General features: G+C 41.5%; 2 long non-coding RNA genes across 2 annotated transcripts in view; both read left to right on the plus strand.

Moving 5' to 3' along the window:
* Positions 1–23,645, plus strand: part of LOC307019253 — a 39,388-nt gene extending 15,743 nt beyond the window's left edge. Inside the window, exons 2-3 of the long non-coding RNA XR_013802618.1 lie at positions 19,782–19,861; positions 20,427–23,645. This is a non-coding gene — a long non-coding RNA (uncharacterized lncRNA). The remainder of the gene's footprint in view (positions 1–19,781; positions 19,862–20,426) is intronic.
* LOC307019251 lies at positions 9,872–11,012 on the plus strand. Its single transcript, XR_013802616.1, has 2 exons — positions 9,872–10,690; positions 10,911–11,012. It is a non-coding gene; the product is annotated as an uncharacterized lncRNA (long non-coding RNA).
* Positions 23,646–25,465: the final 1,820 nt, after the last annotated feature.

Raw genomic sequence — 25,465 nt, forward strand, 5'->3', positions numbered from 1 at the left:
TACATTTTATTACACAGGGCGTTGCCCGTACATTTATGATTGGTCAAGACTAGCTGAAGAGATACCATGGTTTAGACTTGGTTCTCTTTGGTTGGTGCGCAGACTCAGATAGAGTCTCTTGGCAACACGATCCTCCAATCAGCATTCGGCCGGCCTGTGGAAGTCCCTCCCTACTCTGGCACCATCATACTAATTTGTTTTCTCTAACGTTTCTTCAGATATAGTGGGAAACCATAATGTTGCTTCCTAGCTTTGCGGGGGAGCGCGGCTCCCATACAACGTGAAGGCCGGTGCGATGTGCTGTTCTGACTACCTCTTTGTGTTCTCTCAGTCTCTGCACTCGACCTTGCTACTTTCAATATTGCAAGCTAAACTTTCTTCTGACTATTCCCCTTGTTGGTATCTAACCCATCAGAACCTAGGATTAGTGATTGTGTCTATTTATTCTATAGTCATAGCAATCTCATGAGCACAATAAGCATATAATGTAATAATAAGAATCAGTCTTGTAATGTTATATAAAAATAGACTCCACAGGAGAGAAGAGAGTTCACAGTACAGGCTCACGACTTGTGGTTTGTCCTTTCCTGCGTAGTGCTCTCGGAGTATTGCCAACGCTTTTCATCCATCTCGTTTCGCATCTCTCATTATGAGTGATAAACTCTTATTATCTAGACACTGCACTAATTCAACATATGCTTCTGCATTCTTTGTTGCGTCTTCTTCAAGTGCTTGTTCGTCGTTGTAGTCCAGGGGTCCCCAAACTTTTTTCTCTGGGGGCCACATTATCGTTCCTGACTGTGATGAGGGGCCGGGATCGATCATGTGGGCTGTATACTAGGCCACTGCCTGTTATAGCCATAATTTCTAGCACAAAATAGTTCATCATTACAAGTGATTTGCAAAAGAAGTGAGTACTTCACATGTTTTTCAATTTGAAATACCACAGGTATTCCTTTTATTTTCTAATAACAACCATGTAAAAATAGCAAGGAAAGGTTAGAAAAACATGATGATTGACAGTTTATGAGTGATACAATATAAATGGTAGGCCTATATTACAGTGAGATGAGAAATCATCAAGACAAGAAACTTGGTGAACAATATATCAACTAACCAACTCTTATTTGTATATTCAGGTGAGATTTTTTTTGTTCAAGGTGAAAATGCAATGAGCACCCAAACACTTTTACAGCACAATTATCATCCCTTTGAAATAGGAGATTGAGATGAGGGGCAGTGCATAAAGAGGAGAAAGAGGAGAGAGAGGAGAGAGAGGAGAGAGAGGGAGAGAGAGAGACAACGATGGAGAGGCTGATGCTGAGAGAAGAGATTGGGAGGAGAGACTGAGCAGTAAACCCTCGGCAGGTTAAACTAGAAGAGAGTAACAGAATGGGAAGTCAGCAATATGTGCAGTAGGTGAACTGAATTGGTACTTGTAGCCAGGGTGGAAGGAAGGATGGATGGGCAGTGATCTTTGAGGTCAGCAGTTGCAGTCCCCTCTCTTGCTGCCTGGAAACCTGGCATAAAGGGATGACATTGGACACATTCAGTAAATTACATAAATATGCTGCCTGTTGTTCCTTGTGATGTGATTTTACAAATACAGTGTAGCATTATTCATTAAAATTCATTAAAAACATTAATCATATTTCATCAAAAAATCATAGTTCATGTTTACAGCCATATAAAATTGTAATAGTTAAAATCAGTATATTTACCATATCAGTGTGAACTGTGTGCTTGCTTCTGGCTGGTGAGAAGTCCGATGTCTGGGTGTAGCCTAGTGGTTGCCAGTCTCAAAGTTTGATGCAAATGTTCATCTGAGAGTCTGTTCCTCGTTGGATTTTGTATTTGCTTCATGCGGGAAAACGTCTGCTCGCAGGTGTAGGTGCTGCCAAAAACGGTACACATCTTCAGAGCATGTTGTTTAATGTTTGGGTAAGTGCCCTCTGGTAGCTCAGCATAGAACTCAAGGAGGTGGTCAGGCTTGAATGCGTCTTTAAGGACATCACAATTCTGCAGCTCGGCTAGTTCAAACTGAAGAGAGGGAAGTGCGTCGTCAATGTCAGCAGCAAAGGGGTTCTGGAACAGACTTATGTCTTTGTTGTTGACATGAAGCTCGCGGAAGCGCACACTGAACTCTCGCTGCAGCATCTCCAGGGCATCTTTGCACTTCGCGACTGGGAAAGGGGCGGCTGGTTTCTCGGCGCAGTAGCTTTGGGTGGCAGGGAGATGTGTGAAGTCCAGCTTTTGGACCTGTCGCACAAGGAGCTGCAGTTTGACCTCGAATGCTTTTATGTGGGAATACATGTCGCTGATGAGATTCCCTTTGCCTTGGAGCTGTAGGTTGAGGTGGTTCAACAGTTCAGTCACATCAGTTAAAAACGCGAGGTCCCATTTCCACTCCGGGTCGGTCAGCTCCCGTACCGTTTCACCTTTAGACTGGAGGAAGGTGTTGATTTCGGGCAGCAGGTCGTAGACACGGCGCAATACTTTGCCTCGACTTAACCACCGGATTTCGGTGTAGTACAGCACATCCTGGTGAGCAGACCCCAGCTCGGAGAGAAAGGCCTGGAACTGCCTGTGTTTCAGCCCATTTTCCCGGATGTAGTTGACACAGTGCACAACCACCTTCATCACAGACGCCCACTTCAAAACTTTGCAGCACAGCGCTTGCTGGTGAATCAGGCAGTGGACTTGAATCGGTGGGGCGAGACCTCGTTCCTCGAACTCGCCGTTCAAGCGCCCTACTAGACCCCTCGTAGATCCGACCATGCTAGGCGCACCATCTGTAGTGACACTGGCAAAATTAGCCCATTGCAGACCAAGTTCGCCCATTGTTTTGCACACTTCGGCAAAAAGGTCTTCTCCAGTTGTTGTGCCTTTTAGGCTTCTCAGTGATGCCAGCTCCTCTGACACTTCAAAACGTGTGTTGACTCCACGAATAAAAATCAACAGTTGTGCCGTGTCCTGTACGTCATTACTTTCATCCATGGCTAAAGCAAAACACTTGAATTCTGCGGCTCTCTCTCTCAGTTGGTCAAACATGTTTCCCCCCATCTCCTCAATTCGTCTCGTCATCGTTTGTGCTGAGAGATTCACCCCACGGAAGGCATCTGTCTTCTCGGGACACACCTCCTCGGCCACAGCCAGCATCATGGCCTTCCCGAATTCTCCGTCTGTGAACGGCTTGCTGTGGGTAGCCAGTAGGTTAGCTACTTTGTAGCTAGCTCGGACAGCAGCCAGGTTGACCCGGGATTGACGAAGGAAGGCATCCTGTTGAACAGCTAGTCCGCCTTTCAGACGCCGAACCTTATCATCTCTCGCTAGCCCGCTCAAGCTAGCATACTCTCTGTGCCGGGTTTCGTGATGGCGGCGAAGGTTGAATTCTTTAAACACGGCCACATTTTCTTTACATATAATACAAATGGCACAGTCCTTCCATGGAACAAAAAAATAATCCTTGGTCCATTGTTCTTTAAAAACCCGACACTCTCTGTCAATTTTCCTCACTTTACTGCACGCCATTACACTGCTGTTCAACTGTAGCATAATATTTTCTGCGCATGACTTCGATCAGCTTGTAAGGTGGCGGAATTTCGGTCATAAACATACGTCATATAAATAATACAGACACACATATTAAATTATATAAAATATAAATGGTTAATAAAAAAATATTTTTGTGTTAAAAAAACAAGATGCAAATGTAACAGATGTCAACCAGAACGTTACATAACGTTGCTTTTAAAGCGTGATAGAGGCGCTGGCGATCTGATTGACAGTTCCACTGTTTGGCTCATGGCCACTACCAGAGCCGCTCTGGCCACTACATACTGACGGCCTCGAGTTCTAATCTCAGGTGACGGAATGAACAGCGATTACCGCCCTCGTTTGGAGAGTCATGTTATTATTTCACAAAACAAGTTGGACAACTAAAATAAAATATTAAAAAATATATTTTATAATTTTTTTTTTTTTCTTCTTCTTTGGGCCAGTTCAAATGTTGAGGTGCAGAGAGGTGGAGGGCCGGTCAAAGGGGCGTGGCGGGCCGTATGCGGCCCGCGGGCCGTAGTCTGGGGAACCCTGTTGTAGTCTATCGCTGGCTGTTCCAGGATAACTTCACTGAGGCCGCGCAGTTCCATGTGCGCCAAAAACCTCGTCTCCCATATCTCAACGTTTTTCTCGTCACCATCGAATAACAACTTAAACCACCTTTGGGCTCCTTGATTGGGCCCATAACCTGTTGCGTGAGACATTATATTCAGCAGAAGTCTCCACGTTTGCAGTCAACCAAAGTAGCTTGTAAGTATGCTAACGGACAGAAAAAACACACGACCACATCGCTCAGAGTTTGGCCTGGAGTACTGGCCGTTTATTGTATCTGCACATGCTCATTAGCATCATCACGTTTCAGGCACATGCTGATGATGTCATACACATGAACTGAAACATGACTTTGTTATTATACAAATATGCTCAACAACAAGGAAAATCAGGAATCGGACAAACAACCCGAACCACATCGGGAAAACGTTGACAACAAACTGATAGAGAACACAAGGGAAGACAGGCATGCTGTATATATAAACAGAGGACTCATCACAAGATAATACACAGCTGGAGAGTGCAGGCAAAAGACAAGGGTAGCAGTTGAAAGGAATCCGAGAATCAAACAGGCGGGATGACAAAAAAGCAGGAAGTTAAAAACAAGACAGGACAGGAGAAAATAAGTTTTAAAAAAGAAACAAGAAGCAAAGTAACTCCAGGATCATGACACATAGCTGATCCCCTATATGACATAAAAAAGGACTTAATCACAAATAACTAAATGTTGAAGAGGCCCTATTATGCTCTCTGGGGTTTTCCCTTTCCAGTAGTTCTAGAGGTTTTTGTGCATGTAAACAGTCTGCAAAGACTAAAATCCCTGTGTCGCCTGCCTGAAATGCCTATATTGAACTCATTTGTGTCACAATCCTAATGTCATGTCATGTTTTTAGTTTAGTCTGTCTTGTTTTGGGTGTTAGATTGCGGTTCTGTTCCCACCTGTGTCTTGTTATCCTGTCGTTAGTTTCCCTGGTGTGTCTGATTGTCTAATTGTGTTCACCTGTTGCTCTTGTGTTTCTGCCTCCCCTGCCCGGCTGTTTCTCGTCTCGTGATTACGCCTCCCTGTATTTAGTCTTGTCTTTTCCTGTGTTCCCCTGTCGGTTCATTGTTTGTTTGTCCTCCCTTCACGTCACGCTTCTTGTTAGTCTCTCCTGTCTCCCTCCATGTTGGTCACGGTCAGTTTTGTGTGTTTGTGCTACCTGTGTTTTTCATGCCATGTTTTTCTGTTTTTCAGCTTTTAAATAAAGCTTGCTTTTGTTTATAACCTTTACCTTTTTGTAGTCTGCATTTGGGTCCTATCTTTTTCCACGATTCTTAACAATTTGTTTACTTCAGTGACATAGTGACATCACTATGTAGCACTAGTGCTTTAATTGGCTAGCTCTCCAATACATTGTACATAATAGGCTAAGGGGTGGGACAGCTCTAAGCGGTTGACCAATCACAACAGATGCAGCTGGCTAACCCATTAGAGCAGACTGGGCTCTGGTTTGAGACAGAGGGTGAAAAGAGGTGAAAATTAAAGCATGTAAACATGTCACAGTATTGGCAAATGATACAAATATGAACCTGAACATTTGCATAATGGGGCCCCTTTAATAAAGCTCAGGCAGAGATATTCAATTAGAAATCGAAGAGGTGAAAAGTTATCACCCAATGGGTCAGAACATTGTAATAACTCAGTGGCTTATATATCAAACCAGCCGTTGTATCGACGTGTGTATGTAATGCAGTGCCCGCTGGGTAGCCCTATCATTGCTGTGATGTAAAATATACGCAAAAGAAAAATGTGGAAAATCAAGGTCATGAAATAATTATTTCTCATGCCAGAGAACAGATGCTTCGATATCTGGCAGATATGACTGTAGGTAGCTGAACTAGCAGATATTATCTGCTAGTTGAGCTACCTACAGTCACACACACAGCCCCATACAGTAGCTAAGGCACGATTCCAGTAACTGTCAGAGCATCCGTTCATCTGTTGTGTTGAACAATGCATACTGCTCTGTAGAAGCAGCTGCAGCGTGGCCATTAGATTCAGGTGGGTCTTCCTTCAACTGCAACCATGGCACATTCATTTTCTGCTCCTGGCAGATCCAATATGCTGTGCTGCAGCAACTCTTCTTCAAATAGACTGAAGTCTCTCTGGCTCCTGTAGGAAGTTATCAGTTGAAATAACCCGCACAGAATTAAAGGTGATAATGTTGGGAAATGTTGGAATGACAGAAATACATCTGCATAATCCTCTGGGCTTTCAGGCCATATGTTGAATTTCCCCCAAGTTAACAATGAGTGTTGCTAGGCCCTCTTGAAATGAAAATACCTTGGAATACAGCGGCCATTACAACTAGAACCGCCAACGGGTCAATTTTACAGCTGTTGTAACTTTTTTTCAATAAAATATTCAAGTCTCCCAGTCCGTGACTTTTCCTGAAAGTGTTTTATGTAGCACCCTCTGTTATTAAAAATGGTCAATATGAAGTCAGATTGAAGATATCGCCCAAATATTTGCCATTTATACCTATTTCTGCCAGCGGGTCATATTGACCCCACCCCTTTTTGCGCTATTGATTTTGTGCATAAACATGACGTGTTGCTATGTCTACTGCGGTTCCTTATAGATTGAGAGATAGATAGATAGATTGATAGATAGTTATAGATATATTTATAGATAGAGATTTATAGATAGAGAGCCGGTCATATTTCCGAAATGGACAAAAGAAAGAGACTCATGAATGTATAGGAGGCAAAAGCTGAGAGTTCACATTCTATTGGTTTACGTTTCATCCCTCTACGATCAAAACTCACTGTTCAATAAAAGAACATTTTACCTTGAAAATCAATGCATTCTAATAGCGGGTCAATTTGACCCGGTGGCGGTTTTAGGTATACAAAAACCTCTGGCGGTTCTAGTGTTAAACTCTTTTTTTAACATGGAAGTCAATGAGATGACTCTTCAAATCCTCTTTTCCTACACCTTACGCCAAATGCTTCTCCTTCCACATACTTTCAGCTTGAGACTTCATTTCAACTTTAAAATGATCACAAGACCTTCAGCTATAAAGCTTATTTAGATTTTTGATATCTTTTACACTTTTTGAGATATGTAACTTAGTTTGGAGCTTGGTAGAGAGGCCTATTTCAGATTTTAACATTAGTGTGGATGGAGCAGTTCGTTAAGTCTTGAGTGCTTTGATCTCAAAACAGAGTGCAGGAGTGCTTGAAAGTCTCCCCAAAAAATGTTTTAAACTTGCCATAATTCCCAAACCCTACACTCATCAGACATATTTTTTCATGAAAAACGTAGGAAAACCTCTCCTAGGTTGGCAAATAAAAAAAAATTAAGAAAAAATATTAAATATTCAGCGTTTTCAGGAATCGATGGGAAACCTTCAAGTTTTTCAAAATATGTTATACTTTTTAAAAATATTCAGCTTTTTAAAGTCTTTTTTTTAACATGGAAGTCATTGCAATGCATTTGAGCTGTAACAATTAACACACACACACACACACACTCTCTCTCACACAGACACACACCGATGATGATGAATGATCAGGAGAAGAGAGAGAGGGTGATCAAGAGAAGAGAGAGAGGGTGATCAAGAGAAGAGAGAGAGGGCGATCAAGAGGAGAAAGAGAGGGTGATCAAGAGAAGAGAGAGAGGGTAATAGAAGAGTGAGAGGGTGATCAAGAGAAGAGAGAGGGTGATCAAGAGAAGAGAGACAGGGCAATCAAGAGAAGAGAGAGAGGGTGATAGAAGATGATCAAGAGAAGAGAGAGGGCGATCAAGAGAAGAGAGAGAGAGTAACGTAACCTCCTAAAGTAATGTATAACTCCTATGAAAATGTTCAAAAAGTGCTCAAACTTCACATGCGTGCTAACAGTCCAGCCGTGAAGACATCTACGGGACAGTTTTGAAATGTCTTCAAATGCTGTTGCCATGGCAACACAATGCTCACCATGAAACACGGTTTTCTCATAACTTCAGTGAAAATGCTCAAAATGTATGGGGGTTATTCCCTATCTTTATTCAAGAGCGTGGTATTTAAATTTGAGAGCATACTTTATTGATTTCTTTCCCTCAAACCCTCTCCTCACACTCAAGTGCCTGCTTGCGCTTAGATCTGCTCTGCTTCTGCTCAAACTGTACGTTTGCACTCAGATATATTGCCGCTTACAGATTTCCAGTGTTCCAGCTTAAAACCTTCTCCTCGCACTCAGGCTGTTTCTGTGCGCTCGTGAAATGTCTGCTCTCAGATTTCTTCTGTGCGTGCTCGAATCTTTTGTGCAACAACCCTGTCAAAATCCCTCAACCAATAGGAGGCCAGGTGTCCTTGCGGGTGCGTTCGCTTTACTTATTAGAGCGTCCCGTAAGGGCGGTTACTCTTTGGTTTATAAACTACCGCCCTCCACGGCTTTATAACATAACATGTACTTCACTTGTTTAATTTACAACTTTTGGGGAGGGGGGAAAGCACAGTTAATATATATATATATATATATATACCAGCACCTTACATAATAGCTACGTTCAGTGGCGGACTTGGACTAAAAATCAGACCGGGAATAAAATAAAAATAGTCCCTCCGTTGCATTCTGCACAAAACATAGGTGGTTGCTATGCAACACCAACAGCTAGCGAACATATTAGACAGACAGCATTGTCGTCGTTTAGGTGCTTTTTTTTTTCTGGAGATAGGCACTTCTCAATCCACTCCTCCATAGTAAGGCCACCCCGGAGGTCGAAGTTAACCTTAAATGTTCCCATGTTAAGCTTTGTTTCATAATTGACGTAATGTAACAGTTGTACGGTTGTAGCTTTTCTCTGACGCGGTGAGATACTGACTTGTGAAAAGTAACTACAATTATACCTGGGATTATACACATTATATCACGGCTAAGAAACACCAGATTGCTTGATTTGATTTGTCCGTTTTATAAATATATTCTAGCTGTGCTTACATGATGATTTGAGGCCAAATATCATATTTAGACTTTTTTTTTTTTTTTTTTACATATAATTGTAAAACAATACATGATTGTCACTAAAAGCCTTGTATATGTATATGTATAAAAAATAATTAATTAATTAATTTGAATAACAATTCAAGTTAGTAGCTATTAAAAGCATAAAAAGACAGAAATGTATAATTCTTTCTTCAATAGAAATGTTTCTTCGGCCCGTAAAGTTTCCAAACCAGGCTTTTCTGGATAAGCGCATTTTTAAAACATAGTCATTGTCCATGCCGGTTTCAGTTGGATTATTTGCCACAGTTGCTCCGATCAGATCGGTCTCCTCCATTTTGTAGATTATTTACGGCTGTTGAATCCACATAAACACATCGGCAAAATCCGGCTTACTTTGCGCATGTGTTTTAAACAGTTTAATCCCTTTGTGAATTGTTTTCACTTGCACCGTCCTTTAATTTATTCATTCAGCGGGAATCCAAATGAATTAATCCTGAGTCCAATAGAGAGGCGAAGTCCCTCCCCTTCCGGGAGCCTCCATGGGACCCCGGAAGCGGAAAATTATACATTGAAGTCAATGGAGAGAGAAAAGTTATCTTTTGATCCCGTTTGAATTGTGCCACGAATGACACATATGATGTTTGTCAATCTTAAACAATCATTTCCATGCAAAAAAAGTCACAGTTTGTCGTAAAAATGCTGAAATATAAGACTATGAATAATACGCAACTAGAAAGACTACAAATCCCAAATGCATTCTGGGTCGCGTAAGTGATGTCATAGGCGATAATGCTCCAAGACTGGTTGTGACTCGCAAAGCAAAGAGGAAGAAGAAGACTGATTTATTCCCTCCAATAAATATAAGAGATTGCTCCAATAAATTCACTTTTACAAGATGCCTGTGTGCTTTGTACGAGGTTGTAATCACAAAAGAGATCATACCACTTGCTCGTTCTATCGCTTCCCGTCTGATGAAAGGACCAGGAGTCGTTGGACCAAACATATCAGGTAATATACATGTTTTGCATGGAAGATAGTCAAGTTAGCTACCTAGCTAGTAGCGAGCATGTTAGTTAGCATTATATTACATTACTTAGCCTTGTCATTTGTATTAGCCTTAACATGAAGTAAACCAAAATGTTAAACAGTAAGAGTAGTCATGATGGTAAGTATTTTGTGAAACATTTGAAGAGTAGCCTATCGCCCCTTCCTCCACCAGGTGCTAAGGGGGCGGGAGGTAGGCTAACGCCACATTAGTATCAGCGATCTTTTCTACTTAATGCTATCTGCACAAATGGTTAACATTGACCATTAAAAGATCAGGCAGTTCAGGGAGAGTCGAAGGAAGGAAGGCAGGCAGCTTTGCATGACATTCTTCTGGACGTGTTTCATTGTGATGATAGTGAGAGTGAGTCAATCTGTTTGTTGGAAAGACAGTAGTTGAGTGATTACTGAGAGAAAATTATTAAAAGAGATAATTATTCAGTGTTGTTACTTTAAAGTGTTGTTACTGACCTTTTTCTCTTTTATTTTCTTTACCTCACCTGTAACTGCTGAGACCCTGAGGAACATGCACACTGGTCTGACCTGCTCTGGTAACCTGATTTCCACTGTACGTAATAGTATTTGGTTCTGGTATATTATTTATATACATCAAAGGCACAATGCACCCCTCAGAGACACACATGTATTGAGTGTGATATTTTGCATTGGTCATGTGAAATCATCTTTACACACTAGAAAACTGTAGGAGCGGCAACTTGTTTTGAAATTGAATTTTTAATATCCGATAATAAAGTTGATCTGTTTTCTTTATTCTTCTCTCTTCCCAGCTCCATCCATCACCATTCTCTGTTCCTGCCAGGTCCTGCTTGCTAATCAATGCTCATATTTTTTTTACACAATTACAAATAAAGTCAATGTATTGTATGACATGAAGTTGTGCTTCATTCTGAGTCAATAATAAATTCATTCTGCCTTCAGCTGCAAAATTATTGTGGACTGCACCGACATCCATGTAGCAGCCCCCCCCCCCCCCCCCCCAGTAAGATGAACCAAGCAAAGCTGACATACTCAACATACAGCTGTGCTCTTAAGTTTACATGAAGAATTTGTGAAATATTGGTAATAACAGGTTTAAATGATTATTAGTAATTAATTATATAATTTTCTCATCGTAGATGAGCAGACAGGGAGCAGATGAGAAAAGCAGAATATGCAGCTGCCATTTTCCACATGGAAAAGAGAAAGGGCCAAGTGTATTTGAGTGGACAAAAGAGAAATCCCAAATACGAAAAATAAAATTATACAATTTAGATATGTATACAAATAAATACATATCCTATATACACCATCATGTATAATGATGGTGTATGATGTAGAAGGAAGTGTGGTAGATAAAAATTAAATATAGAGTTACATACAGATCCATGTTACAGCAAAAGATGGAATAACTAAGAAGCACACAGTATAATAATAATTACACGCAACAATTAAATAACTGCTCAGCATCTCCACCACAATCCCAATCTGCTGTGTCCTGTTTTCCTCCCCTCTGCATAACACCCCATCACACATACGAAACACAACGCAGAGTCCGAGGGTGTTAAGAGTATGTTTATTTAAATGTCCTCCTCTCTACTGGCCAACACAGGGAGCATATGCTGGGTGTAGAATTGTTCCAGGAGGAGGAGATTTCCATGCCATGCAGGGTCTTTGGGGATGGGGATGATGATCCCCTCCTTCGTGGTCCACAGTAGCAGAGACTCCGGTCTGTGATTTGCAGCTGTTATATAATATACAATACATTTTTTTGAAAAACATTTGATCAAAAAATAAGGATTTGGTCAGGATCTAGAGTCAGTGTGTAGTTTATTAATTAATCAATGCTCTCTACATTAGGAAAACACATACCAGTGTACCAGAGGGAGTCACACACAGCTGTGCCTAGATAACCAAACAAATTGACAACAGGGATGCAAACTCATCAGGTATGAAAAAGGTGACAAGGATCCGAGCCCCCTGACCCCACAGAATATCGGCTTTAAAATGAGGAATAACAGAGGATTTTAGCAGTCAGAACAACTAAAGCAGCAGTGTTAATATTAACAGAAACGCCATAGAGTCACATCTAATAGAAATATATAAAAAGCATTTATTTTAATTGTGTAGCAGTCAGTTTATAATTTTGGCAGCACTGTTGAGCATTTTGAAAATGTATTTTCAGGCCTCTGTGCAAGGCTTAGTCTTTCTATCTTTATAGCCACTGGTGTAAAGTAACTAAGTTCATAAACTCAACAAGTACTATACTTGGGCACAATTTTGAGATACTTGTACTTTACTTAAGTATTTCAATGTTTTGCTACTTTGTACTTCTACTCCACTACAGTTCAGAGGTAAATGGTGTACTTTTACTCCACTACATGTATGTAATACCTTTAGTTACTTTACAGATGTGGATGAATGATGTGAAATATAATCAAGTGTTAAATCAGACTTTAGTTCGACCTGGAGTAAATCCAAAAGCTACCCTGCAGTATACAAAGTCATTCAAACTAGCTGCACCTTTACCAGCTTTGAGAACACTTTCATGATCAATCATTATAAAACGTATCATATTATTCTGAAATGGACCAATCTGCAAAATGACTACTTTTACTGTCGCTACTTTCACTATATTTTGATAATAATACTTTTCTACTTTTACTTGAGGAACATTTGGAATGCAGGACTTTTACTGTAACAGAGTATTCCTACACTCTGGTACTTCTACTTTTACTCAAGTACAAGAACTGAGTACTTCTAATTTTAATCAATTACAAGATATACTTATACCACCTCTGTTTATAGCCTATGAAAAAAACGATTAGAAAACGAAGGCTAAAGCTAACGTTAGCAGATAGTGACAATGTATGCTAGTTAGCTAGCTCAACGATAATATTGCGACGGGAAAAAAAAACTTTTCAGTGCACATCACGCTCTGCCGCTCCGACAGGGAGCTCTATTGTGAACACCTGAACGGCCCGTTCTAACAGCTGTTCACCAGCGGTCCAGTCTGTGCCACAGGGACTCCGGACGCACAGTTAATATTAACGAACGCACCGTAGGTAATGTAGCTGCTGAAGCTAGACCATCATCGCCGAGCAGCAGAGGCTTATTATACATCATGAGCAGAGCCGACAGGCAGGAAGACTCGAGCACACAGCTCGCGCTTCATTATAATATATATAAAAAAAGCTCGCGGCCGCACATTAATCCGGGTCCCAGACCCCCTCCCATACCCAAAAAATATTTTTATTGCAGATCTACAGGAATCACAAAAACGACCTATTTTGGATTCAAAACGGAGAATTTCGCCGAAAGGTGACAAGTTTGCATCCCTGGACAAGATAACCAAAATCCTTGAATCTACACACAGCAAATAAACTCAAATGACACAACGAGATGTAAAAAGGAGATCACACATATAGTCGATATAGAACTGGCCGCTTCAATCTGAAGAGCAACTAAAACAAAACACGGGAGTGTATCTTGTTCTTGTGAACACTAATGTTATCCACAGCATACACAGACACCACAAAGTTCTTAAGGAGAAAACTAGTTTCTAAAACAAAACACGTTAGTGTACCTTGTTAGCTAGCTGACATTAACCTTAAACATTGCACTCATATTACTCACTGAAACCTTGTAAAGCCGGTCCCGCATGCTGGCTCTTACAGAACCGCTCCCTTTCGTGTATGTACAGCTCTCAACATGCCCAGACTTGTAGTGATTTTCACCTCGTTTTATACTTTTTCGCCTCATTCTGAAAGAAACAGGTGAAATTTACTAACGTGACAGCCATCTTTGTGATGGTGACGCGTATTGTGCGAGACCAGAGACCTGTAGTTCACTGAGCGGTTTCACACAAAAAAAATTGTAACTTCACAGTTTTACGACACATTTTTATTTTTTTGACTTGCAAAATGTTCTTTTAATTTGACAAACATCATATGTGTCATTCGTGGCACAATTCAAACGGGATCGAAAGATGACTTTTCTCTCTCCATTGACGTCAATGTATAATTTTCCGCTTCCGGGGTCCCATGGGTCGGAAGTAGATGGGCGGGACTTCGCCTCTCTATAACCATCAAATAGTGCTCCTTAATTACGCTTTCATCCTCCTTTAACAAAATACTTCACATTCATCTAGTTTGTGACAGTAGTGGTAGCATTTTTTGAGACTTTTAAACTTTAATTACCGCTGTTGTGCCCCCCCCCCCCTTGTGTGTGTGTGTGTGTGTGCGTGTGTGTGTGTGTGTGTGTGTGTGTTTGTGTGTGTGTATGTGTGTGTGTGTGTGTGTGTGTGTGTGTGTGTGTGTGTGTGTGTGTGTGTGTGTGTGTGTGTGTGTGTGTGTGTGTGTGTGTGTGTGTGTGTGTGTGTGGGGGGGGGCAACTTCCAACAGGAGTCATTTGGGGCGGCTCTTGGGAAAAAAGGTTGGGAACCTCTGCTCTAGGTTATAAATTGTTTTAGACTGAACAAAGCTGTTTGTGTCACACTGGGATCAAAGATGATTGACATGACTTTATTAAATCAGTTTTTAAAACATGACTATTTTATTTCCACAGGACCCAAAAACACAAGGGGTATAAAAGGGTAAATACATACTGTGATTGAACACAAAAACACCATCTATTATTGACCTTTATAGCTAATTCAAAATATTATAAATGGTACAAAACACCACCTTTTAGTATTAGACAGAAAATAGGTGACGAGACATATTTCTATTTTTTTTTAGATTAGGCCACTGTGGTGAGAGTAATACATATAGCTTGTATTCCATTTGTTTTGAAAATGTATATTTATACTTTATAAACAAACTGGTTACCCTTTTTTTAAATTAGCATTCAGAACATTATGAAAACAAACTTGACTAATGGTCGGCTCATAACCTCAGAACACAGAAGAGGAACAACTGCATAGATTCTCGTTTCATTTTGAAGGAGCTGCAGACCTAAAGTGTGTCGAAGACTTAAATGATTAAAAAGGTCACAATCACATTAATAAAACTGTACTTAGGTTTTAGTTTCACTTTTACAAAACAGAGTTCCACATGTACTTTCTAGCATGTATGGCCATCTCCTCACTAGCCCTATGCTGCTGCTCCCCTGCCAGCTCTGTCTCTCCTTTACTCATCTCCTTCTTAAAATAAGAAGAGATGTCTGTTGACTTTCTTTTCATTTTCTGCAAATTGACATTACACACAGCAGTGATTAATAGTTCAATCAGGAGAGACGTGATGTATGAAATACATGTTTATTATCGGGTCACATTATATAAATGAAACATAATGATGACAGTTTATAACAAGTGAATGAAATGGTGTTTGGCGATTAGGCCCAGGTTTGGTAGGATGTCATTCGGGAAGGGAAGAACCGTTTCCGATGAAACCCCAAAAGAAGTGAAAGTATGAAGTACTGAACGTGATGAAATCTTACCTTGTGGGATGCAGTGGAAATCTATGGATGAAATGAGAGGTTAATACATGGGGGGATTTAGACATACTGATGCCTCCTAGGTATCCTTCCTGGACGTACAGGGCATCCTGGACATCCTGGAGATACAGGGCGTCCTGGACGTACAGGGCATCCTGGACGTACAGGGCATCCTGGACGTACAGGGCATCCTGGACATGCAGGGCTTCCCGGACGTACGGGGCATCCCAGACGTACGGGGCATCCCGGACGAACGGGGCATCCTGGACGTACAGGGCATCCTGGACATGCAGGGCTTCCCGGACATACGGGGCATCCCGGACGTACAGGGCATCCTGGACATACAGGGCATCCCGGACGAACGGGGCATCCTGGACGTACAGGGCATCCTGGACATGCAGGGCTTCCCGGACGTACGGGGCTTCCCGGACGTACGGGGCATCCCGGACGTACAGGGCGTCCTGGACATACAGGGCATCCCGGACGAACAGGGCATCCTGGAGGTACAGGGCATCCTGGACGTACAGGGCATCCCGGACGTACGGGGCAACCTGACTTCGCAGGGACACATTGTATACAAACCCGAAGGTTACAACCTGGACGTACAGGGTTAGACATGCAAGGATAAACATGAGCCGCGGGGCGAATATACGTGCTGACATGCTCAGAACCACCACCAGTTATATGCATACGTACCAATTTGAAGGTTGGAGAGACCTTTGGATAGCCAGCACGGCACTGAGGTCCGGACGAATGTAGGATGAGGTTGTTGTAGGGAAGAGGAATAATTACCTTGATTGCGGCAGGTTTGCTGCACCTATCCTGAACAAGCCCTGAAATCCTCTTAAGACACCACCACCAGTTATATGCATGTTTACCATAGGTAAGCTGGAGAGATCTTGGATAGCCGGCACGAGCCGATGCCCGGCGAAGAGGGAGATGTAGACAATGTAATGCGGGTGTTAGCTTGAGTACAATGATGCATGAATATCATACCCTGCTTAACATAAGCCATGTGAGCATGAAACCAAATATATGAGTGCAATATGAGCAGCATGAAATAATATTTGCTTAGGTAAATACTGAGACATGACCCATGATATAGGCAGGGCTCAACGCTAACTTTTAAAAGTGGTTGCCAGGCTGGCAACCAGGTATCAGCTTTTGGTTGCCAAAACTGAAAATACGGTTGCCCTTTTTTAGATACCTTATATTTTAAATAATTAAGATGCTATACAGTTATACATCAACTTAATAATGAACATGTGACACAAAAGAATGTTCAAACGCTTTACAATAAGTAATTAACGCACTTATTTGAACCTAAGTGGTAGTAAACTTGTCCACCCTCAATTGCTGGTATACAAAATACCAGTAGTGCTGCTGTTGTCCTGTCTTCATAGATCCCTCACAAATGAATTGAGCAAGTCACCAGTTTCTTGATCATCCGTTGTCTCCCTTTCAAATGTGGGTTGTCTTGACCCTGTGCTGACCCCCACCATAGACCCATTGGCCCTTCAGCATTGAAGTCTTGGATTGGCCAGACTAATACATTTCTAATGTTAAATAAATGAAAACCATTCACAGTTAAACATTTGATATTAATTATTGATGCTGTAAATTACCTTTAATATGTCTAGCTATATTTAAAATGTGTTACCTTTTTATAGAAGTGATTATAATTTTATGCCAACATTTTTCTATGGTAAAGTTTCGTTTTGCACTTTTATTTTGGTAGTAATAAGATCGGGACTCTTATTTTGAAGGAACTTTTACCGGAAGTGAATGGAAAACATTCCTCTTTGTTTTTCGTTCGGGTTTACCTTATGCTTTATCAGTTGAATCACTTGAACATTCGTTTGAGAAGTTGAGGTGTTGGCTGAACTTTTTACCACACAGTCAAACAACTTATTTTGCTTCGCGATTTTGTTGTAAAACAAACACACGGCGCACGCGAGTAAACGTGCATCGCTTTCTGGCTCCGTAATCACGCCAATGCACGTGCAATTTAAGTATCAGGTTCCGACTGGTCACAACAATTAAATATCACTCTTAAAACAAATATGAACATTTATCTATTTTGGGGTGCACGTTTTGCTGTTTGCTGTCCTTATTTCTTTATGTTAAAAACTGGTTGCCACTGATGGCAACCAAAGTCCAAGAAGTGGTTGACATTTTTCTGAATGGTTGCCAATGGCAACCTGGCAACCGTTACTGTCGAGCCCTGATATAGGACTAGCTTAATTAGCAGTTTAATTACTCCACGGTGAGACGTATCTATGCTGATGTGCTGGTTGGGTGATTAGAATGTCTTCTATCATCTTACATGAACTTCTCTTTCTCCCTGAAAGAAACCCCCCAAAAAACCACGGATGGGCAGCATCCGTGGCTGTGTTGAAGCTTGAAACTGCGGTACTTACTGAGCATTGTGACGGATAGTAGTTACCCGAACTGCATAACTCCATGCTGTAACGCGTTACACCCGACGCTGCCTGAAACTCACCTTAACCCTGAACTAAAGGCAACAATGCATAAACAAACTTCTCTCTTTTTCTCTCTCCTTATTCTTCTTCTCTTTCCTCCTCTCTTTTCTTTCTTTTCTATTTCTTCCGTTCTTTTCTTTTTCTCTCTCCTTTTTTCTTCGTTCTTCTCTTCTTTTGCTTTTCGCTTCCTTGTTCTTCTTCTTTTTTCTCTCTTCTCTTCTTTTGTTATCTCTCTCTTCTTCTCCGTTCTCTCTCCTCCTCTTTCCTTTCTCTTTTCCCTTTTGCTCTTCTTCTTCTCTCTCTTTTCTTTTCTTTTCTTCCTCTCTTTTTCTCTTCTCTTTTCTTGCCTGTTTTAGCAGTGAGGCGCAGGGAAAGGAGGCAAGCCAGCTGTGTGCACTGAACCTGCTAGCCGTCTATGACGCACTTAGTGTCCAGTACTGCTACTGAGCCGGGAGGAGAAGTAGCTTCGATGGGATGTAGCTTAAGCCCTGCCTGCCTGCAAGAGGGGTTGTAGTTGAAGCCAGAAATGGGCGAAGCTTCGCGAGCAAGGAGGACCCGTTCCGCGTGAAGCCGGAAGCGCCGCATTAGAGCGGCCCTGATGCCAGTGATGCTCTCTCGAGAGACTGAAGGCGTGCATCAATTGTTTGCCTGAAGTAGCCCCTTTCCATTAAGACGGAGGAACTTCCGTGGAGCCCAGTATCCTTGTCTTTTCCTTCCGCGTCCGGGTTTGTGGGGTGGCCGGCTAGAACCGCTAGCCAACTGGGGAACGCCGCCTGTAGCTTAATCCGCAAGACTGCGGAGCTGATGAATATATACCTGGAGCTGGGACGAAGCCCTGCTGCTGCTTGCGCGTTGACACCTGGAAGACAGCTGATGGAAAAGGGGAGAGCATATATAGAGGGATTAACAGGTGCGATAATTAGGCTTGTGAATGGAGGGAAGTGATAGGTTAGCTTGAGGAGTGGCGCTCCCTATCATTTAGTGAAGGGAGCGAGTATTGCCATGACGTGCAATACGAAAACAAACGGTGCATTAATGCGGTTTTGCGGTACTTGAAATTCAAGTACTTTATTTATGTGTTAATGATTTTAATCAGCTACGTAATTAATGTTGAGGCTTGGGTTAGCGTGTAAGCGAGTGGTAGCTACATCGGTACTAACGATGCTAATAGTAGCCTCCAAGTTAAAATCATAGACTATATATAAAGGTTAAAACGAAATAGACAAGTGTTAAGCGTTAAGTGGGATAATACTGTACAACAAAAGGCTTCTGTTTGAGGTTGATAAAATAAGGTCATCCTTGTAATTTAGAGAGATATTTTATTATGTAGGTAGAAACTGTATGCACCGCTAAGGTTAATTTAAATTGGCTGTGCTCAAGTATGTAGACAAGCTCATGTCGAAGTAGTGTATGTGATCACAACCTCACAATAAGATGGGTGTATATTATAACTATCAATGTCATATTTCAAGATGATTACTTAGATATTACAAAATGGTTGGTTGAGCTTACACGCTAACGTCACAGTCATCTGAAGAACGAACCCAAACCTTATTGTTTTTATTAATTGCATTACCAAATGGGTATCAAATAAACAGTAAGCATTGGTAACACAACTTCCAAAGTTACAGTAAAATAAAAAGGACCCTGACTCGGACAATACACAATCCAACATGTTCAACAGAAGAGAATCAGTTATATTGTTTGTACACATGGTACTTTACATATATCTGTTTGTTTAAGCTGTCCAGGTGATGCAGACAGGCTGGACCAGAGAGTGAGAGACATAACTGGACTCCTCACAGCAGTGAACTTCAGCTCAGGTACAAAGACTCTTTTTTTCATACAGTACAAAGAATCAAGAAAGATATTGGTTTAAATGAATGAAGTATTGACTTTAATACACTGATATACATTCCATTAAACACTACTATATCACTACACATCAGTTAAGTTGAGGGGTTTTTCCATGCAAAAAGTTACATTTAGACGTTAACAAGCAATATGATTTAATCAGCTTTCTAATTTAATGTATTGAAGGCAAAGATATTTAACACAGTGAGAACTGCTACTATTTATCTCTCAATATTGTCTGTAAAAAACGTGGTAAAAGTTATTCTTTCAGTGAGAAAACAGAGCAAGTTTCTACAGTTGCACTACATTTTGATAACAGTTCAATATTATTTTGAGAATAACATACATTTCAATGTTGATGAACTTCATACTGTTCATTCATAATCTGATTGTCTTTGTAGCTCACTGTTGAAATAAAAAAAAACATTACAATTACAAAATAATTATATCTACAGCCCCTAAACACACAAACACACCGCTTTCATAAATAACACACTTCTTCTGCAATTTTATGTTTCCTGTCATTTTTGTTAGGAAAGGACATGCCTGAAAGACACGAAATGTTCTCCTTCTCTGAGGGTCAAGAAGAACATCCAAGAGGAAAATTAAAAGCTGATGCTATGACATTTTAAGACCTGTACACTAAGAAACTACTTTTATTGTAAAAACAGTCGAATGCACCTGCAGCTGATCGAAAGCACCTATTTCCACATCTACACTCCATCAGCTGATTATTTGTATTTGCCTCGCTTTATGAGCTTCACATCACTTGTGCCTTGTACCGCAGAGTTTGCAACGTCACAAATAAATGGGGCCAATCTTCAGTCAGATGTGAATGTGTAATCTAACATTTTCAGTAAGAATAATGGACGAAAGGAGTGCAAATGCAAATACAATTTATTGAAATGTGAACCAAAAGTTAATCAAACATGTTTTAAATAAAAAGCACATATGGACAGAAGGTGTAAACCTATTAAATGTATAAGTAAACACATTTAGTCAAATAAAGTGACAGACTAGGCCTGTGCAGTTGGTATTAGCTTTGCCCAGCATTGGCTCCTCCATCAGGCCTGGTCCTCCTCGCAGAGGAAAGACCCTCAGTCCTCTCCGGGCCAAACAAACAGACAGGACGTCCATCACACGGAGGTTTCTCCCTGAAGTCTCTGCAGCTCTCTGGACACCCCGCTGTTTCAATCCGTCCACACTGAATATGAGAGGGGGAAAATGAAAATAATAAATGCTTTAGACCAGGGATGGGCAACTGGCGGCCCGCGGGCCGCATGTGGCCACCGCCCTCACTTTGTGCGGCCCGCGAGTCAATTTACAAAAATATATTGGTTTCACAGTTGTAAACAAGCAAATCATTTGAACCAGACCCCACTTGTAATTAATAATATTCACCGCTAGAGGGCGCTCCCCCCAAATTCATGAGGCCTGCAGCCAAGTGTATATTGTCTTCTGTTTACCTCGCGGCTTTCCTCCGTTAGCGGGAAAAGAAACATGAGCGCCCAAAAAAGAAAACTGGACCTAGAAAACCGTCTCTTTCAGCCAAAATGGGAAATAGATTATCTGTTTACAGAATTCAAAGGCAAAACTATGTGTTTGGTGTGTCTTGAAACTAAATCGGCAATGAAGGACTAAAATTTAAGTCGCCACTACAACAGCACCCATAAAGACAAATATGAAAAGCACACAGGAGCTGCCAGAGTCGCCATCGTTGCTGACCTAAAAGGGAAAATATGCAGCAGAACTTTTTTACCAGAGTCACGACTACACAGCAATCGTCTCTCACGGCGTCTTATGCCGTTTCCCTTGAGCTTGCTAAAGCTAAGAAGCCCCTGTCTGACGGCGAAATGGTGAAGAGTTGTGCAGTCCAGATGGCTAAAGCATTCGGAGATGACAACATGGCTAAAAACTTTGAAACCGTCTCTTTGTCCCGTCGGACAGTGACACGAAGAATATTTGATATACAAAATCATGTCGAACAAAAGGTAAAACAAGTCATGCATGACTGTGCATACTTTTCCTTAGCGTTGGATGAGAGCACTGATGTGACTGATGTGAGCCAGCTTCTCATCTACACACGGGCCATTAACAGTTCCTTTGAAGTGCACGAGGAGTTATTGAAACTGGCTTCTTTGCATGGCACTACCAAAGGACAAGATATTTTCGCCGCTGTTGAAAATGTTGTAAGTGCGCACGGAGGATTTCACAAGCTCTCAGCTGTTGTTACCGATGGTGCGCCAGCAATGCAAGGAAAGCGCACTGGATTCGCCGGCCTCCTCCGCCAGAGTGGCGTTGACTGTCCAATACTGCACTGCATCATACATCAGGTGGGTAACATTATTGTTAGCTATTCTAATGGTTTTGAATGTGGGCATTCTTTGTAAAAAAAAAATCAGGCTAAATCAAATTTCGTTTTGATATTGCAGGAGGCTCTGTGTGCCAAATCAATGAACTTTAGCCATGTCATGGATTTAGTTACCAAGACTACTAATCTCATTCGAGGAGGGAACCGGTCTCTCAATCACAGGAAGTTTATAGCCTTTTTGGATGAAGTGAACGCCGCGTACGGTGATTTACAGATGCACACAGAGATAAGGTGGATGAGCCGTGGAAAATGCTTAGAGAGGTTTTTTGCGCTACGCGCAGAAATCCCTGTGTTCTTGGAGGACACCATCCAATGTGATACAAGTGCGTACTGCGCAAAACTCAGGAATACAGATTTTCTTCTCGACATGGCTTTCCTTGCGGACATTACCTCGCATCTTAATCACCTGAATATGCGGTTACAGGGAAGATGCCAAACCGTGTCGGATCTATATGCGCACATGAATGCATGTGTTACTAAACTGACTCTGTTTAAAGACGGATTTTCAGCCGACCGTCCTAATCTGGCGCACTTCCCGTCATGTGAAGAGATGCACAAAGATGCCCCCGAATGTGAGAAAACATTACCCAAGTACAGAGCCGACATAGAAGCACTGCAGCAGCAGTTTAAGAAGCGCTTTCAAGATTTCCACACCATGCAGCCACGCATCGAGTTATTCACTAACCCCCTCTCGGCTACAATCATCGAGCAGCCCCCTGAGTTGCAGCTTGAAATGTGCGAACTACAGTCAGACCCCTTTCTAGCAAAGCGCCAGGAGAGGGGGATTTCCTTTTGGAGACTGCTACCCGAGTCCCGCTTTCCACTCCTCAGGGATTTTGCGCTCTCAATGGCCAGCATGTTTGGCAGCACTTACATCTGCGAGAGCAACTTCTCTATGATGAAGCACATCAAGTCAAGGGAGAGAAACAGACTGACAGATGAGACACTGTTCCATCTCATGCAAATCGGATGTACAAATGTTGAGATTGACATTCAGTGTATTGTGCAGCAGCAGGAGAGGCCACAAGTATCTCATTAAGAGTATAGCTTACTGATCCAGCTGTGGGTGAAGTTCAGAAAAATGCATATGTTCTTGGTTTTATGTATGGAATGTGAGGGAAGCATAGAAACACAATACAAAGATGAATATTCGTTGTTAAACTCAGTGTTGGTGTTTGGTACAATAAACATTTATTGCCTATACATATTTAGTTATTTTCATTAAATTAGTAGCTAAAGTTGGCTATTTAAATGTTGTGGATATAGTATCCTGCCGATGGAAGTGAATGGTCACGAAGTGGCCCTCTGGTAGTGAGGAAATTCTTTTTTGGCCCTCACTATCCTCAAAGTTGCCCATCCCTGCTTTAGACAATAAGAAACATAAAGTTGACTGTTGAGTTGCTCAGTTTTTTTAGGTTGTCAATACTATTACTGTATAACTAATGTATCAGGTTAAGAGGCACATTCAAATAAAGATTGGTCTTTAAATAAATGTTGTCTTTTGAATTCTTTGTCTAAAATCAAGGATCTAGAACTGGTACTTAGTTTTAATGAAACAGTCTGGTTATTATGCTGTTTGGAGGAGGCCTCACAGGTAAGAGCACTAACTAGCTACCATCACATGTACCTTAGCTTGACTTAAATGTATTAAACGTATAATTAAGTGATATCAAAATATAAATAACTAATGTCATGCAAACATATTAATATTTGCTTGATTCCAGTGTTGAATTTAGCACAATTGCAAACAAACGTTAAGGGATTTTAAGATTCTGAAGTATTATGCTAAAAACTCAATAACTTAGATTATTATTTATAGTTTTGCTGAATAGTTTCATGTCCGCTTACCTTAGAAACGTAAAATGTCACGGCAGTGCGCAGATGGGGAGCATGTTAGCTTAGCTTGGTAGCTTCAGCTAACTCTGGAACTTTCAGCTCGGTGGCAGGAGTTCCCGCCTCGGCTCCGCCTCTTTGCCCTTATTTGGAGCATGCTGGAGTAGGCGGGAGTTGAACTCTGAAGTCAGTGTCGAGCCGTTAGTGGCCGACTCCGCCTACTAAGGGCTTCTCGGCAACTCTGCAGAATCCTATGGGTGACGTCACGGACCCTACGTCCATTTATACACTGAACAAAAATATAAATGCAACACTTTTGTTTTTGCTCCCATTTTTCATGAGATGAACTCAAATATCTAAAATATTTTTTCTATATACACAAAATAACTATTTCTCTCAAATATTGTTCACAAATCTGAAAAAATCTGTGATAGTGAGCACTTCTCCTTTGCCGAGACAATCCATCCCACCTCACAGGTGTGGCATTTCAAGATGCTGATTAGACAGCATGATTATTGAACAGGTGTGCCTTAGGCTGGCCACAATAAAAGGCCACTCTGAAACGTGCAGTTTTGCTTTATTGGGGGGGTCTGGGGGGGTCCGAAAACCAGTCAGTATCTGGTGTGACCACCATTTGCCTCACGCAGTGCAACACATATCCGTCGCATAGAGTTGATCAGGTTGTTGATGGTTGCCTATGGAATGTTGGTCCACTCCTCTTCAATGGCTGTGCAAAGTTGCTGGATATTGGCAGGAACTGGAACACGCTGTCGTATACGCCGATCCAGAGCATCCCAAATATGCTCGATGGGTGACATGTTAGGGTTAGGGTTAGGGTTTAACCCTTAGGGGTTAGGGTTTAACCCTAACCCTAACATGTCACCCACTGACATATTTTCAGATTTGTGAACAATATTTGAGAGAAATTGTTATTTTGTGTACATAGAAAATGTTTTAGCTCTTTGAGTTCATCTCATGAAAAATGGGAGCAAAAACAAAAGTGTTGCATTTATATTTTTGTTCAGTGTATATACAGTCTATGCATTGAACACACATTGTTATCAGAATAACAGCTAAAGGTAAGCATATCTCCGTTTTTTTGCTACCTAAAGCCAACACACTAAAGCCTAAAGTGTTGTGGAGCTTAACAGGCAACAAACGTATACGACTTACCTTCTAGAAGTCTGGTGGATTCTTGTTAAGTCAGTAGAAAAGTCAGTAGAAAGAAACGTTTTGCTGCGACCTGCTGCTGTCTGTGCGCATCTCAGAGTGGTGTGCGCGAGTATCAGAGTGGTGCGCGCGAGTATCAGAGTGGTGCGCGCGAGTATCAGAGTGGTGCGCCGAGTATCAGAGTGTTACCATGGTAGCA

The sequence above is a fragment of the Notothenia rossii genome (genome assembly GCF_949606895.1).
Source record: "Notothenia rossii genome assembly, chromosome: 9".
In the NCBI taxonomy this organism is placed as follows: Eukaryota; Metazoa; Chordata; class Actinopteri; order Perciformes; family Nototheniidae; genus Notothenia; species Notothenia rossii.